This window comes from Heterocephalus glaber, unplaced genomic scaffold (genome assembly GCF_053883595.1).
Source record: "Heterocephalus glaber isolate CG9 unplaced genomic scaffold, H.glaber_assembly_v1.0 deba00001572, whole genome shotgun sequence".
In the NCBI taxonomy this organism is placed as follows: Eukaryota; Metazoa; Chordata; class Mammalia; order Rodentia; family Bathyergidae; genus Heterocephalus; species Heterocephalus glaber.
This window is the reverse complement of record NW_028258357.1, coordinates 7,307,147-7,325,575: the sequence shown is the minus strand read 5'-3', so window position 1 is coordinate 7,325,575 and position 18,429 is coordinate 7,307,147. Positions and strand designations below refer to the sequence as shown.

Below are 18,429 nucleotides of genomic sequence, written 5' to 3'. Positions count from 1 at the left end.
CAGGAGCAGGGGATGTCTGTCCATTTTCTGATATCATCTTCAACCTCTCTTTTCAGAGTGGTACAGTTTTCAGAGAAGAGGTCTTTGATTTCTTTTGTTAGGTTGACTCCTAGGTATTTCAGTTTTTTGGATGCTATTGTGAAAGAAATTATTTGCCCTATTTCTCTCTCAGTGAGTCTGCCATTCATGTAAAGGAAAGCTATTGAGTTTTGTGTGTTGACCTTGTAACAACCTACTTTACTGAATTTGATTATTAAGTCTAGAAGACTTTTGGTGGAGTTCTTGGGGTCGTCTATATACAGTATCATGTCATCTGCAAATAATGACAATTTGACTTCTTCATTTCCTATCTTTATTCCTTTTATTTCTTTCTCTTGTCTAATTGCCATGGCTAATGTTTCCAGAACTATATTGAACAAGAGTGGTGATAGCGGACATCTTTGTCTTGTTCCTGATTTTAGTGTGAAGGATTTCAGTTTTGGACCATTTAGTATGATATTGGCTGTTGGTTTTTCATAGATAGCTTTTATCAGTTTGAGGTAGAGACCATCTATTCCAATTTTTTGTAGGGTTTTTATCTTAAATGCATGTTGGATTTTGTCAAATGCTTTTTCAGCATCTATGGAGATAATCATATGGTTTTTGTCCTTGGCTCTATTGATATAGTGTATTACATTGACTGATTTGCATATGTTGCATCCCTGGGATGAATCCCACTTGATCAGGGTGTATGATCTTCTTGATGATCTTCTGCATTCTGTTTGCCAGTATCTTATTAAGGATTTTTTGCATCTATGTTCATTAGTGAGATTGCCCTATAGTTCTCCTTTTTGGCTGGGTCTTTCTCTGCTTTGGGGATCAAGGTGATGCTTGCTTCCAGGAATGAATTTGGGAGTATTGCTTCCCTTTCAATTTCATTGAAGAGTTTAAACAGCTATGGCAGTAGTTCCTCTCTAAATGTCTTGTAGAATTCAGCAGTGAAGCCATCAGGATTCGGGTTTTCTTAGTTGATAAGTTTTTATTATGTTTTCAATTTCATTGATTGATATTGGGTTGTTTAGAATTTTTAGGTCTTCTTCATTCAACTTTGGTAATTCATATGTATCTAGGAATCTGTCCATTTCTTCTGTGTTTTCCATCTTATTGGCGTATAGGTTCTGAAAGTAGGTATTGATGATCCTCTGGATTTCTGCTGGGTCTGTTGTAATTTCACCCTTTTCATTCCCAATTGCATGGATTTGGGGCTTTCCTTTCCTTTTTCTGATAAGGTTGGCTAAGTTTTTGTCAATTTTATTGATTCTTTTGAAGAACCACCTCTTGGCTTCATTGATTTTTTTCTATCGTTCTCTTAGTCTCCATTGCATGGATTTCTGCCCTGATCTTTATAATTTCCTCCCTTGTATGAGCTTTGGGTTTGTCCTGCTCTTCTTTTTCTAGAAGCTTGAGGTTCAGCATCAGGTTGTTTAATTGCGCTCCTTCTGTTTTCCTACTGTGAGTATTCACTGCTATGAATTTCCCTCGTTATGACTGCTTTCATTGTGTCCCATAGATTCCAATATGTTGTTTTGTCATTGTCATTTAATTGAAGGAACTGTCTGATTTCTTCTTTTTTTTTTTTTGTCTGATTTCTTCTTTAATTTCCTCTGTTACCCATTGGTTATTTAGAAGTGTGTTGTTCAATTTCCATGTGTTTATGAAATTTTTCCAATTTCTTTTGCTATGGATCTCCAATGTTCTGCTCCCTCAAGTGGGAGGTGGCTCCTTGCCCCTAAGGCCGAGTTCTTAGGTACTAGGTACCACCACCTCTCCTGGAATGGACATTGATGAACCCAAGGAAACTCAGCTGATCCAGCCCACCACTCCCGGCCCAGAGGAAGGGCTTTTGGGCCACCATCTGTCCCACCTCTCTGGCCCAGAGGAAGGGGCTTCTGGGCCACCATCCCTCCTGCTGCTCCTGGCCCCTGTCTCAACTCTCCCAGCTCAGAGGAGGTGAGCCACACAGGTGCCAACAGCACCCCCTGCCCCCCACAGTTGAAATGAGAAGACACGTAAATAAGTCTCAAAACCAGACTTCCAGATCACCTACAGCAACCCCAAAGGGAAATGAGATGGAACACTCTGATACTCAACAACCTGGACCTACTGAACTGGCAACAAAAGGGGATCTGGAAAAAATGAAATCAGAAATAATTTCTCAGATAATAGCAGAGATTGTTCTCCTAGTGCAAGACATGATTAATAAATCTAGAGAGGAGCTCAGGAACATGATGGAATCCCAATATAGGAAACACCATAAAACAGATGCAAATAGATTTCCAGGACATGAAAAACTCCATTGAAAGTCTACACAGCAGAATGAGCCAATGTGAGGACAGGATTTCAGATATAGAAGGTAAGATTGCAATTAATGACCAGGAAAAGAAAAATTGCTTCAAAATTATAAGGGAACATGAGAAATAAATCCAGCAGCTGCTAGATGATGCAAAGAAGAATAACCTAAGACTGATTGGAGTCAAAGAAGAAACAGGAGAGAGTGCAGAAGACATAAAAAAAATTCTTCACAGAAATAATGGCAGAAAACTTCCCAAGCAGGGGAAAAGAACTTGACATACAGATAAGTGAGGCATAGAGGACTCCAAATAGCTTTCATCAAAAAACATCTACACAGAGGCATATAATTGTTAAGATTCCAGAAACTCAACAGAAGAAGAAAATTCTACAAGCAGTTAGAGGAAAGAAACAAATCACATACAAAGGAAAGCCCATCAGAATCACAGCAGACTTCTCAACACAAACCATCAAAGCAAGAAGATCTTGGAGTGACATATTCCAAGCCCTAAAGGAAAACAGCCTCCAACCCAGTTTGATGTACCCTGAAAAACTATCTTTCAAAATTGTTGGAGAAATTAGATACTTTCATGACAAAGAGCACCTTAGGAACTTCATGAATACCAAATCAGCACTCCAAAAAATTTTACACAATATCCTAGGAACAGACATTGAGGATCACAACCCCAGGAAGCAAAGCAGAATGAACCCATCTGGCATGACAAGAAATTAAATGGAAAGGGGAAAATCCAACAAAAAGAAAAAGTCATGGCAATGGTAAGTCAATACATTTCAGTTATAACCATCAACGTTAATGGTCTCAATTCACCAATCAAAAGAAATAGATTGACAGAATGGGCCAAAAAGCAAAATCCAACAATATGCTGCATACAAGAAACACACTTAATTCAAAAGGAAACTCATAGACTGAAAGTTAGAGTGTGGAAAACAATACTCCATGCAATGGGAACCCAAAAAAAAGCAGGAGTAGCTATCCTCTTGGCAGATCAAGTAGATTTCAAACCAACACTGATTAAGAGAGATGAAGAAGGACACTACATCCTTGTAAAGGGAACAATCCAAGAGGAAGAGATGACAATCATAAATATCTATGCACCAAACACTAGTGCACCCAACTATATAAAACAAATACTAACGGACATAAAAAGTCATATATGCACTAATACAATTGTAGTGGAGGACCTCAACACTCCACTTTCACAAATAGATAGATCAACTAGACAAAAAATAAGTAATGAAATACTAAAACTCAATCGAACTCTTGAACAAATGAAGTTAACAGATGTTTACAGAGTTTTCCACCCCACAAAATCAGAATACACATTCTTCTCAGCTGCACAAGGGTCACTCTCCAAAATAGACAACATACTCATGCATAGAACATGTTTAAGTAAGTGCAAAGGAATTGAAGTTATCTCCTGTATATTATCAGACCATAGTTTGATGAAATTGAACATCTTTTTCTTTTAGAGATACACATCAAAATATATGAAACAAATGAAATAATTTTGTATCTAAGATTTGCCCCAAAATTATTAGAAGACTAAAATAGAAAGAGTATTAGATTAAATGAAAATTTTCATAAATTTATCCTCAATGAAGCTATGTGAGAGAAACATAAAGTTTATTATACTAATTTTTTCTACTTCTATATATGATTTACATTCTCCTAAGTTAAAAAGTAAAATAATTAAGCAAAATCATATGCATACACACTACATAGTCAGGCTTTGAGTTATAAGAATGAGGTAAATACACTTAACCCTACCACATTTAAATTAGCACACAACGCTGTTATGGCCAGCAGGGGCTCCTCCCAATCTCTTCTGTTTTGGCTCCATGTCTAGTAACCACTCTCTGTTTTTTCTGTTCCCTAAAGTTTTCATTGTCATTATCTTCACTGTCACCATCTTCATCATCTTTATTTTGCTGTGTGTTTCAGTAAATGTCCCTAAATGTTTCATTTGCATTATTTTTGCTTATTTCACTTTGCTTTACGAAAGTATTTTCATAGTTTAGTCTTCTGGGTTTGATTTTTTTCACTTCACATTGTGATTCTAAACTTCATTTCACTTAGTTCATAAAATAAACTTTTCTGAGAGTATTTACTACCTGATCATAATGAACAATTTAAATATTCTGGCCCCAAATAAGCCAAAAACTAATTAGAGAGCAAAACTCCTGATTATCCATCAAGGCGATTTTTTTTTGTCTTCTAGCAGAAGTCAGTGTACATAGTAGGCATGTAATAAGTGCATATTTACAAATAACTAAGTAACCAAATGTGAATAAAATGGTTAAAAGTGCTTCAGCAAAAACAAATTGAAGTTATTTTCTTGTGAAAAATATTACTTTCTAAAATTTTAAGATGGTTTATTAGAATAACTATTAACAGACATTGATTAGAGACTTCTGTATCAGATAAAACTGAGCATAGGCCCTTCAATTCCTGGACTCAAGTTCCTCCATCTCTAAATTATAACCAGGGTTAAAGAAATATTTATTCAATTAATCTCATTTTTATTATTTAATTCATGAAATTTAAATGCTGATTTTAATATTCAGTGCAAAAAAGAAAGTACCAGTAAAATAAATAAACAATAGTAACTTTTCAGTTAACTGGAAATCAACAGATAATTGACACTAACATTGGCTGAAGCCTAGAAATCAACACGGATGCAGAAAAGAGAATCCTATTCAAGCTCAAATATTTCTCTTTTTCATTTAGGAAGGCTTTTGTACTTGGGAAGGAGGTCAGTGATTTATTAGTTTAAGTTTTCTTTCATTGCTACTCTGGTAACTCTCAATATTCAAACACAGAAGCTTCATTGTACAAAGCCAAGTGTCATGCTGTATTTTTATTACTTTGAGGAGACTGTGATTGCACTGAATTTAGAAAAAAAAGACTAATATCTTCCCTGACATTATTGTTGACCAAAGCACTTGTTTGCAAGGAGAATGAGTTTTTGCTAACAATGAAAACTTATAAAAAGTTCAAAAGGTAAATGACAAGCTGTAATTTTAATCCAGCAACTAAAATCATTGTCCAGTACTATTAAGAGCTTTAAAGGCTTAATAAAATTTGATCAACCATGAATATAAGAGTTAGGCAAATTTACCTGTCAAATAGTTCCAGTCTTTGTTCCAGATGCTGTTATTTATTCATACCGTATCATTTGGTTTTTCTTCTACTTTAGAAAGAGAATTTTCTTGCTTTCAATGGGCTGAGGGAAAAGAAAGACAATATTACACTTCAGGCTTGGAACATGATAACTTAGGTAAAATGGACAAATTCTTTGGAAGATACAATCCAGCAAAGCTCACTGAGGAGGAAATAATTTGAATAATAATATAACTATTAAAGGAATTGAATTTGTAGTTTAAAACCTACCCCCATAGAAAACTCCAGGCCAAGATAGTTTCACTAGTGAATTTTACATTTGAAGGAAAAACAATGCCAATATCTTCATGTTCTTAACAAAAAAATTTTTTTATTAACAAAATTTTAGCTAATCAAGTCAGGCAATAAATAAGAGGATAATATCCTGTGACCACATAAGATTAATCCTATGGTTGGCTTAACATTAGAAACTAATCAATATACCTTAACATATAAACAAAAAATAAAAAATTTAAATCCTTATATTACTATCAACATATGCTGACCTTGATAATCTATCCTCCCAACACAAAATTTGACAAAATTTCCAACTAATTCCAATAAAAGATGTCACCACACAAAAAACGTAAGGAAACTTCCTCAACCTGATAAGAGGCAGTGTATTAATTCCTGCTACAATTGTAATAAAAACAGTACAATAAATTTAGTGGTTTAGAACAATACAACTTTATTATCTTACAGTTCTGGAGGTCAGAAGTTTAAAGTAGTTTGGCAAGACTGTATTCTTTCTGAAAGTTCCAGAGAAGAATTGATTTTCTTGACATTCTGGGTTTTAGAAGTTTCCCTCACTCTTTCACTCATGATTTCATAACACTTGAACTTCTGCCTCTATCATCACATTTCCTTTTTTGATTGTGACCTTTCTTGTTCCTCTCTTATTAGAAACCCAATTAGTTTCCCAACTAAGAGTGATTACATGAGGCCCATCTTGTTAATCCACTGTATTCACCCCAACTCAAAATCCTTGTTAGTCACATCTATGAAATCTACTCTGCAATGTAAGGGGTGATATTCCTAGGTGCCTGGGATTAGGGCATGAGTATCTTTGAGGGGTTAGGAAATTATTCAGCCTACCACAGGCATCTATGGAAGGCCTAAAACTGAGATCATTTTTAGGTGAAATCCTGTGTCATTTTCCCTAATATCAAAGGAAAAGTGATGTTTACTCATCAATTTTATTCAAAATGGTACCAGAGATTTCAGCCACTGAAATATTATGTGAAATGGAAATAAAAGGCCCCTCAAACTAGAAACAGATATGTTAAACACTCTGGAGTGAACATAGATGTTTATTTAAGAAAATCTAATGGAATCTACAAAAACCTTTCATAATTAAAAGTGAGTTTAGTAAGGTTGGAAGACATAAAATTAATATACAAAAATTAATTTTATTTACACATGCATTTGAAATTAAAATTATAGAACAATACTTTTTTAAGAACAGTATCAAAAACATAAATTACAAAGAGATAAAACTGAGAAAAATCTTTTGCCTGCAAAAACTACAAAAGATTGATGAAATATAAAACCTAAATAATCCAATGGATAAAGGAGAACATTTTTAACAAGTGGTGCTGGAATAATTGGATGTATATATTTTTTCATTCCATAATATACTTTGCACTAAAACATTAACTTAAAATGAATTGCAGATTGAAAAAAAATCCAAAAGCATAAAGATTTGGGAAGATTTCAAAGACCTCATTTGATTAAGTAAAAATTTTATAGATAGATCATCAAAAGCATGATTCATTCAAATAAAAATTGATGAATGTGAATAAAATTTTTTCTTTTCAAAAAATAGTGTTAAGCTGCTTAAAAATGAGCCATATTTGGGAAAACAATATTTGTTTGTCATATACGTGAAAATAAATGTATATCTAGAGTATGAAAAAAGCCCTCAAAATTTCTTTTATAAAAGAAAATAAATGACCTATTTTTTTAAAAAGCCTTGAAAAGACATTTACCAAAAGAATACATATTTATTCTTACCAAAAAGAAAGATTAAAAAGCATTCAACACTATTAGAGAAGTACAAATTAAAACAACATTAATGCACTCAAAACACCTATTAGAATTACTTTTAAAAAATCTGACCATACCAATTGTTTGTGAACAAGGGAGCACTAGAACATACATTGATCTTGAAATCATTAAATGGTAGCAGCACTTTAGAAACCAGTATAACGGTTTCTTAAAAAGTTAAACATACACCTCCCATATTATGTAGTCATTGTACTCCAAGATTTTTATCCTGCAATAAATGAAAGCATATGTACACAAACCAACTTGTAAATGAATGTTTATAGCAGCTTTATTTGTGGTAGTCCAAACTGGAAACAATTCCAATTTTCAGTTCTACAGGCGAATGGATAAATACATTGTGGTATATCCATACAATAGATCTAAAAATAAGTGATTGATACTAATAAAGACATGGGAAAATGCTACAATAATGTTGCTGAGTGACAAAGCCAAGACAAAAAACAAAGCATACACCATTATTTCATTTACCGAAAATTCTGAAACTACCAATTAATCTATAATAAAAACTAAATTAGTGATTATTTGAAGATGAAAAAGGAAGGAATGGAGGGAGAGATTACAAAGGAGCATGAGAACACTTCTAGAGGTAATGCATATACACATTATTGTGATTATGGCTATGGTTTCATAAGTGTTTTTATGAGAAAACATCAAATTGGACAATTAAATATATGAACTTACTATGTCACTTGTATGAAGCTGTTTTAAACTAAATTCTTTGACAGATTTTAACTTCTGTTATATGAAATTAAAATGAACAGGAATTATGCTCATTTTTCTTCTATCTGAGAATCTGGATACATATCACAGATTTGGACCTCAAGGATCATATTACCAGATGTTAATCATGGGTTAAATTCCATAGAATTTAAATTCCTGTGGCATCCTGAACCATGAACCTGAAACAAAACAGGAACAAGTTAAATTAGTTCTCCATAAGGGATAACTAAGATCTATGTGATTATTTAGGGATTCTTAGACTTAAACTCTGAAAATATTTGTTGAGGGTCTTGAAATTCAATAAACAGAAAAAGTCAACTTTCTGCGGAGAAGGGGAGGAAAGAAAAGTGACTAGATAGGAAGAAAGATTTAATGGTGATGTTTATTTATGAGCACAAAAATGTAGTATTTCTGATATAAATCTATAATAAAAATTCTTAATCCATCATCCAGCGATGGGCTCAAAGCCACATGAGAATGTTTCACAGACAGATGCATTTTTCCTGAGCCCCATCACTATCTATGATCAAACTGTTAAAGAGCATCATAATACAAAACATTAATATCTACTCAATTATCTATGTCAACAAATATTTATGGAGAAATCAAATGGAAACATCTCAATCCATTTGATGTTCTGTTCTTTATTAAGATGGTCCTAAGACCAACTGGCTAGTTTTTATGAGAATTGCCAACATATACTGTGACTGAAAGTCTTTTTCACAATGCAAAAGTGGTCCCCACCAATTGTGTTATTCAAGAGTTTTTACATTAAATGACATTCTTATTGAGCAAAATAAAATTGACCCAATTCAGGCTTTTCCAACTAATTATTTTCTCATCATGTGTTGACAGTTAGTAAATTTAGTAGGGGCAATCAAGATTAAGCTATTATGTCTATTTTTATTGCAAATATCTGATTGTGACAACACTGAGTGAATTAATGGACGCAAACTAATTGTGACAAAGGCAATCAGATAAGTTACCCAAATGAGTGTCCTGGATATACTTCCTTAAGTCCTTATAATATCTTACTATCAATTTTTCAAAGCATTTAAAAATGGCAATGGTAAAAGCCAACTATGCTTAGGCTACATATTGGGAAATATATAGCAATCTAGGGGAGCCTTAATCAATCTCACCTCTGTTTTCTCAATTGTGGTCTTTTATATTTTTCCCTCTTGGCCATTAATGTATCACTATCATGATCTTTTTTCCAACAAAATTTTAACACATTGGTCAATTAAATAATTTGTCCATGAAACAAAATATTTAAAATCAAAACTGTTTTGGAAGTCGAGGTCTCTTCAAGTCACTTTACTCCAATCAATTATATATATAAATGTACAGATATATCTATAAATATATAGATGTTGAGAAAATATTTGTGTAGTGTTATTTGCATACTGTATATGTTTCAAACTTTCTCTCTTCTATCCCAAGATATTTTCAGCCATGTTTCAGAAATCGTCTGAAAAACAATTATTTATGTTTAGTATATTCCTCTCAATTATTACTTGAATTGCCCTCTATTCATCACTTTTCTCTAATTCTTATTCTTTTTCTGATGTTAGCATCTTTTTAAAATTATTTTTCTTCCTATGGTTCTTTCTTGGATATGCCTTCACCTTTCTCTTTATTGCATTCTTTTGAATAAATGAATGACATGTAAGTACCTTCTTTATCACATTCCTCTACAATCTCCCTAACCTTTCTTCCACCTACAGAGCTGAGAAATTAGATTCTGCTCAGCTGCAGAGTTTCATTCATTATGACACTAGTATGTGTTTCTTTTCTGTTCCTTGTTTACTTAAAAAATACACCACCAGAGAAATAATTTGTCAATTAAGTCATCTCAGAGGAGAGAAATGTGAAAGTTTTTGCAACTATTTTTATAAAAATGAAGTTGAAAGTAATGCTGACCACAAATGACTGCAAAAACTAGACATGCAAATTCCATACCTGAACCCATACTCCTCAAGTGAATCTTAAAAATTATTTTGTTTAATTATTTTTAACATTTTGGATTATTCTAAATCATTTGTTCAAAGTCACACAACATATATATATGTGTGTATATATATATATATATATATATATATATACACACACATATATATTCATTTTGTAGCATTTCTGTCAATCACAAAAGTTTGCCCATGGAATATTCCACTGATCACCATTGGAGTCTTTATTCCTTGGGTCATCTAAATGACAGTGTATGACAATCTGATAAATCTTTATGTTTATAGGGTTCATAAAGATATGACAACAATGGTTCTATATGTTTTTCTGGAGCAACAAATGTAGGGAGCTGTTCCTGTTTCACAGGCTGGCTTATGGGGAAATGAATCAGAGGTACACTGTTGTGGCCTGACTATACTCAGTCTATTCCAGAGACTATGGGAAATGCAAGTAGCATTTCTGTATCTAAAACACACTCCTGAGTTTAGAAATGAAAAAGACATTTTGGGATCCTCCTGAAAGATCTATCCAGATTAGATTCCCTCCCATGAGGTTAAATAAATTCTTTTTTATACAAATTCTGTGGAGGACAAGAGCATAGTGAGACCAGATATTTCAGCTGCTGACTCCAGAACCATCACTTCATATGTTACAGGCTTTCCTGTGTGTCTATCTTTACACTCTGTTTCTGGAAATGCTCACTTCTTGATCCCTTCATCCACTATCTAGCCTAAGATATGAGATGGCACATTTAAAATTACTTTCACTTGTCCAATGAAGAATTCCCCATGTCTTCAGTTTCCAACTGGACAATCAGCATCTGAAACTGGTACAAAAGAGGTAGATTTTATAAGAAGCTCACAATAATATCACTAAAATCCTTTATCCAAATCTGGCACCAAAGCAAATGTGCAACTGCATTATCACGTTAAGTATACTAACACCTGTTGCTCCAGAAATGTTATGACTTATTGAAAAAGTAGTTTCTTTTGATCACCTATTCTCTTCAATATTCTCACCTCTTTATTATTCTGAATGCTTTTCTCTATTTCAACATTGTGAAATAAGACTGCTTTTTATCTCTTTCTCATTTCTCACCACATGAAATAAAGCCCTCTTAACTCCTGCCGAATTTTCAAAGGAGTGTCATTCATATTAACCCCTTCTTTTTTGAGGCTCTAAACATCCAGTGAGGGCATAGTCTGATTCAATAAGTAATTCAAATCTTTTAGACTCTTCCAGTCATTGAAAATTTAGGCACCTGATTCACAGTTCCTCTCTCAAATACAACTTTGCAACAATACTGGATGATTTTGACATGTGTGTGGAAGATGCACTTTGCATTATAACGTTACACTTCCTTGAGTTCAAAGCTAATAATTTGTATCTGCATTTTAGGTCAGGAGCACAACTGCACAACCATACATGGGCTTTTGTTCAGCATTTGGGACCACTCTGGCTCTAAAATGTTAATCTTGCATATTCTGCCTTCAATCAAAAATTCCTATCATTCTCCTATCTTACTTCTTCCTTTCCACTAAACTTACTTTCTCTTTTATTGCTGAACCATGCTTTAGTCTGCTGCATCCTACTGTCCTAGAGCATCTCAACTAATTCCTTACCAATCTTTTCTTTATTGAATGCAGATTCATGAAAAATCATTTGAAGTACTCAGTGTAGCATCAGCCTCAAAGCTCCTCATTATCCTGCAGTCCTACAAGCTGGTTTCTTTCTTGCTATCCTTGAGTTACCAGTGCAGCTTGGCACACTTGACAACTATGATGATCAGTGCCACTTTCATCATTTGAAGTGCTCAATGTATTAGAAATTCTCTTCAATCCCTTTACATAGTCCCCATTTCATGCAATTGCATCACATGACCTTATCTCTGACATCATAGAGAAAACAGAAGTGTCAGAAAGAAAATGCCTTGGCTTTTCTTCACAAAATCATTAATATCCACAATCATTTGGGTTCAGGCTGTTCATTCTCTTTTTATAAAATAATTCTTCAGATTCTACTCTCTTGTACCTCATTGAGAACTTTATTTCATGTTCTGTCTCATTCTCTCTTTTGCTACCATCTGAGATCCTTCCACCCAGACTATAAATATGTTTGTATGTCTCCAATTGTTCAATGCCAAATCTGTTCCTTCAGTGGTTCCTTCCGACATTCACTATCTTCACTTCTTCACTTCCTCAACTCATTGGAGTCAAACAGTATCAGCAATTTACTCAAAGTGTGTTTTTCAAAGCTCACAAATACGCCATCAATATATAAGCTTCATGCTTCATTTTACTAAACTCTTCATAGCCCTTAGCATTGTTGATCACTGCTTTCCTCTTAAATGTTCTTGCATTGACTCTTCCTTGTCCTGTTTTTGTTTTGTTTTGTTTTTTGCTTTCAATTCCCACTTGTTAACATTCCCTACTTTGTCTTTTTTGTACTTGTCATGGTCTCTCCATGTGATCTCCTTCCATCCCAAGTCTTTAATATCTCCCAAGACTACAGCTTACCACTAAACCTTCCTTATAAATACGTGTCCTGTCTAAATTCCTGCCTACCTGTGTCTCACAAAAGAACCTTAAACTCTCCATGTCTCAAGTTAAAAATCTTCTCATGAAATTCTGCTCCTCTTTCTGTATCCCAATCATTAGCACTTTGATCTCCACACTAAAGTCAATAAATATGAGTTTTCCTAGATTTTTCCTACTGTGTCACTCTCCACTCATGGTCAATGCCACATTAGTTCTCGCAGACCTATTTCTTCATTTTCATCCCTGATACCACAGGTCTAATTCCATTCATGACCATTTTACCAACTACATGATTGGTTCCCAAGCTCAGATGCAGTTATTTTCCATTAAAACTGACTTTTATTAATTTGTATTATTCTTTTCTACAGTTGGTATCAGTCCTGAACTAACATTTTTCAGAAAGTGTATGAGTGATGTGTTTTCAAAGTGTTTACTTATTTGATGATATTTTGTTTTGCCTGTATTTCTAAAAGTAACTTAGCTGGTACTAAATTTTAGACTAAGGCCTTTTCTCCTAAGTTTTATAGAGGCTATATAGTACACTAAAAGGGCACTTATGTTGGAATAAAATAAATTTAGATTAGAGGTCAATTCCATGACATTTTTATGCTTAAATTCTTTTATTGGTATATTTTAGGTATACAATATGTTTACATTTATCATTGGATGCTTGTACCTGAACATGATATATCTTAGTTCTTATTTTTTTCCCCATTTACCAGCATGCCCTTCACCCCCTCCACCCCTCCCTATTTACAAAGACTTTGTTTCTATTTTTTCCTTTTCTCATAATTTTTCCTTTCCCTTCTTTCCTTTCCCCTTCCCCTCCCACTTCCCCTACCCCATTGGACCTTTTCTTCCTATTTCAAATTGTCAATTATTCATTTTAATCATTTTAATCCTTATTTACACTTTCAGTTTCTCACACTAGAGAAACTATTCGGTATTTACACATGTGTGTCCTATTTATTTCACTTAAGAGTATGGCGTCAATATGCATCCATTCAGCTATAAATGTCTATAGTTTCTCGTTCTTTATGGCTGAGTAGTACTCCATTTTACTGTGACATTTTAGTCATGCTGCATGTCTGCAACTCAATTTCTCCAAATGAGGATATACTGTATTACCTACCTCATAAGCTTAAGTTTAAAATAAGGAAATAAAATACATAAACATGTTGCATACAGCAAACAATAACTTAAATGCTATTATTGGTATCAAATGCTGCTTATTATTCTGGTACTTAAGGCTTTATAAACAATCTGAGTGTGCTCTAATTTTAATTTCTGTGCTGAGAGTAATACTGTGCTACATGTTTTTATATTCATTTCAATATTCTGGAAAAAGAGGACTTTTGACTTATGGTTGCAAGCCAAATATTACTGTATCTAAATATATATCAATTTTTGTTGACATTTTTCATAACTTTGGTAAACTTTTTGAAAACATATGCAGTTTTTTTTGTACTTCAGCAAATGACTTTCACTTATGTTTTTCATTTTTATATAGATTTTTCTGGGCTTTTTCATTTTTTGTATATTTTTTGTTATTGTTATCAGCTGAATATATTATCTGTACGTAGACTCTCTTCTTTGTATTCTATGTCTTTCATCTTCTTTATAATAATTGTCTTATCTTTGTTCTTTCCTTCAACATTCTGGGATACTTTTGGAAGTTTATATAACTGATTTAATATTCTCCAATGTCTTTTCTACTTCTTTGATTCTGCAGTAGATTTTAACTACACCTACCTTTTTCTTATTTTCTGGAAATTTTTGCTTAGTCATTTCTCTCTAATCTGGGTATTACCCTTTTAATCATGCTTTCTCCTTACAATTTTCTGCTCTTTTTTCAAAGTCAAGACTTCTTGCATTCTGAAAATGTCTACTCATTTTCTAAACCTTAAAGTAGATTTTGTCTTAGGTTATTTTCAGTAATATTCTCTCCCCATTGGTTTTTAATTCTGTCTCTCTTTCTTTTTTCTTTTTTGGCTTGGCAACAATCTCTCTCTCTCTCTCTCTCTCTCTCTCTCTCTCTCTCTCTCTCTCTCTCTCTCTGCTTCCCTCCCTCTCTCTCTCATTTATTTTTCCTCAGATATTACTGAATGAGGCCGAATCTTTTCAGATTGATATTTTTCAGTGACAGATTATATGGATTATCCCTTCTCAAATTCATTCATTCTTGCACAATGGTTAAATCTCTCAAATCTGTATCTGGTAAGAAGGGTAATATAAACAGCTTCTAGATCAGTTCTCAATTATGTGCTATGTATAGTTCAGCTATGTGGCATAGAGACTACTACTTATTCTATAGAAAATTTTCTGTTCCATACTGAACACTAATCCATATAAATTAATGTGATTCCAGAACATGTTTTTATTAGGAATTTCTTCTAAAATCCAATTCCTGCCATGATGTTTTACTTATGGAAATTACACATTTTAGGTGATATGATTTATTCCTAATCTGTTGTAACTGTTCAGCTGAATTTCTGGGATTTTCTTTCTTTGACTAGATAAAGAAAAATAGGAAAAGATCATAAGGCTAAAAAGAAGGAAGTGAAATGACAGTATTCTAATTGTCCAAAATGCAATGACTACTTCATAGAAAGACAGTATTTTGTTTGCTACTAATATTTTGTATTCAATCATAGAACTCTAGTGGAAGAACTATCATTTTATTTATGGATAAAATCTTGGTGAGCTGAGATATTAACTTCAGTAATTTCCTTTCTAATTATATCAACTCACATATTAACAAAATCTCTTGCCAAAATCTGACTTTAGGTGGTCTGTGAACATTAGGAATGTTTCATTATTGTTTAACTAGACATTTATTCAAAAGCATATTCTGACATTTGTTGGTCTTGTAGGTACCAGAATTTTTTGGTGTCATTTTTTTAATCTTATTATATATTACTTCTGAGAGTTACATTGAGGGAAATGAAATGATAGAAAATACAACAGAAATTTGACAGAACAGGATCACTTTTTAATAGCTTTCCATGTGTATTTTTGAAAAAGGACTAGAAAGTAATTATTGCATTTTGAACACATACTGTGGCCAGCATTGTGCAGAGTGCGCTTGTGTATCTTTCCCAATTCAAGCTTTTAAACTGGAGGATAGATATCTAGTTCTCAGTGTTACAGATTAGTCTAAATGAGTCTCAGAGAAGTCAAGTGAGGTGTGCAATGTCATATGTGTTGCAAGTAGTCAACTGAATTTTCAGTCGAGCTAAGATCTAAGTATCGACTGAGTTACTGGGCTTTCCAAGACTCTATCATGAGTGTTTAATATATGAAACATATTTTATGTACTGTGTTTTAGCAATTTCTTAATCAAATTCAAACTATGAATGAGTTATACTTATAACAATATTTTAAGATCTTTGCTATTTTGACTTTTGCTGAACAAGTTTAGTAACGCAAACAATCACAATGCCTTGGGAAATGTTATTGTTCTCAAAAGAATCAGGTATGGTGGTATACACCTTGAATCCAAAAATTCAAGAGGCTAAGGCAGGAAGACAGTAGTGAGTTTGAGGCCAGTCTCACACTGTGAGTCGCTGTCTCTCCACCTTTAAAGTTATCACTTTCTCATAATAAACCATAAACTGCTTATAAAATTAAAATATTTGAGTTATCATTTCCAGCTTGTTCTGTAATAGTATACTGTTTGGAGATACTTGTTTGGATAGCTGGGATTCATAATTAATTTGAGGAAAACAGAGGCTTCTTAATAGATGCAATTTAAAGGAGATTAAATTTATAAGTCTATCCATATTCTCTGGAAATACCAAAGTCAAACTCATTCATTATATAAGCAACAAAATAGTGAGGGTGATGGACCACTGTGTCCCACTGACAACAAAACTAGAAGGAACTGGGGTCAAGTACTATTACAAAAAGGGTGGAGTAGGGTTAATATGAGTAATTGGAGGTTACAGTGGTAATGGTGAAGAGGAGAAAATAGAAAGTTATCTGTCTCCAAAGAAACTCAAGCAGATACAGGCTATTCATGGGCCAGATACAGAGAGCTTATGGGACTAAAGTACACTGAAGAGCTGAGTAATTCCAGGAATTTTTTCTGAAAATAGGACAAGGAACAAGGATAGAGTCCAGTTCTGAGGAAAAAAAACACAGGACAAGTGTAAATAGACACAGACTCAAGACAGCAGGCTGTGCCAGAGTCATGCCTTCCCACAGAGTGCTCAGAGTTGGAATAAAGGAATTTATATCACTCCCACCCCTACTGCCAGCACAGCATACACATATAAGGGAAAGTAGTTCTGTAGGACTGTTTGTCCCTTCATAATTTGAGGGAATAGGTAAAACAGAACAGATAGCCCAATGGTCTTGCCAATATCTTTTTTGTCTACTTACTGTTTCGTAAGGAAGTCCAGCTTCTTAGAGCAGCTTGCATGCTGATATTCAGTACTCATTGGATTTTCTTCTAAGTGCTTCTCCCAAAAAATAGCCAAAATGGAATTTTTACCTGTGTAGGGTTAACAACAATGCAGAATATTTTATGAGTCAAAAGCACAATTTATAAGTAATATAATTAATTTAAAAATAAAGGATATAATAATATATGTTAGTGATTTGTTATGTGCAGAGTGATCATGTAATTGCATAAAAAGAATATATGCTATGTAATAGCCCTAACTTGTAAAATTCATTTTAAATACTAATTAGAATTATGTAATACAAAAGTTATTGTGCTAATTTTTAATCCCTCTTGACAAAAATGGTTAATGAAACTATTAGCCATCCATTATTTTACTTCTCACATAAATCATAAGGGAATTTCATTCCAGACTTTTACTAGAAGTGATACACAAAGCACAGAGCTATTTCTGTTTCCAAACATAGTGGTTCAAAGCTAAGGAATAGAAATTAACTCTGCCAAGGTGGTTGTCTTGCTTTAACTACAACGTAGATCCCTGAAAATCTAAGAGTTTTGTCAGTTACATTCACATTCTTCTGAGTCACTTTCTGAAAAATATCTGTAACAAACATTTCAATATTTCCTGGGAAAATTTCTTTATGTTTTATTTAATTGGAATATGTTTGTGATAAATAATAATTATACTTGTTTTGGGACAGTGATATATCATATTTTGATCATTTTCACATCCTTTTTCCACTCCTCCTCTTCTATCTCTAAAAAGTCTGTGCCCCTTTTCCCTACCCTCTCTACTTTTTTACTCTTTATTTAAATTTTGTGTTTTGTCTTTGTTCACTTAACATTATTGTCTCAAGTTCCATTTGTTTTTCTTACTAATTATCTTTCTTTATGGCTGAGTAATATTCCATTATGTAAATAAACCACATTTTCTGTATCCATTCATCAGTTGTTGAGAACTTAGGCTGCTTCCATAATTTGTCAGTTATGAATTGTACTGTTATAACTATGGATGGATAGGCAGCTATCTTAGCAGACCTTGGTGCTTTTTCCCGGTATAGCAACATATCCCAATATGCCTCATGAAGTATGATCTCATTAACTCTTTTAGAAAAATCCCTAGGAAAAGAATTACTATTTTTGGTTTTTTGATGAATCTCCGTATCATTTTCCATATTGTAAAATATTGGAAATATTTCCATATTGGAAAATTGTAATAGTTTACA

The 18,429-nt window shown here is 33.3% G+C and overlaps 1 long non-coding RNA gene across 1 annotated transcript; it reads right to left on the bottom strand.

Annotated features, from left to right (window-relative positions):
* Positions 1 to 4,071: 4,071 nt before the first annotated feature.
* LOC147823558 (uncharacterized) lies at positions 4,072 to 17,322 on the bottom strand. Its single transcript, XR_015443670.1, has 4 exons — positions 17,182 to 17,322; positions 11,023 to 11,087; positions 8,258 to 8,475; positions 4,072 to 5,573 (listed from the first exon to the last, which is right to left on the bottom strand). It is a non-coding gene; the product is annotated as an uncharacterized LOC147823558 (long non-coding RNA).
* Between the last annotated feature and the right edge of the window lie 1,107 nt (positions 17,323 to 18,429).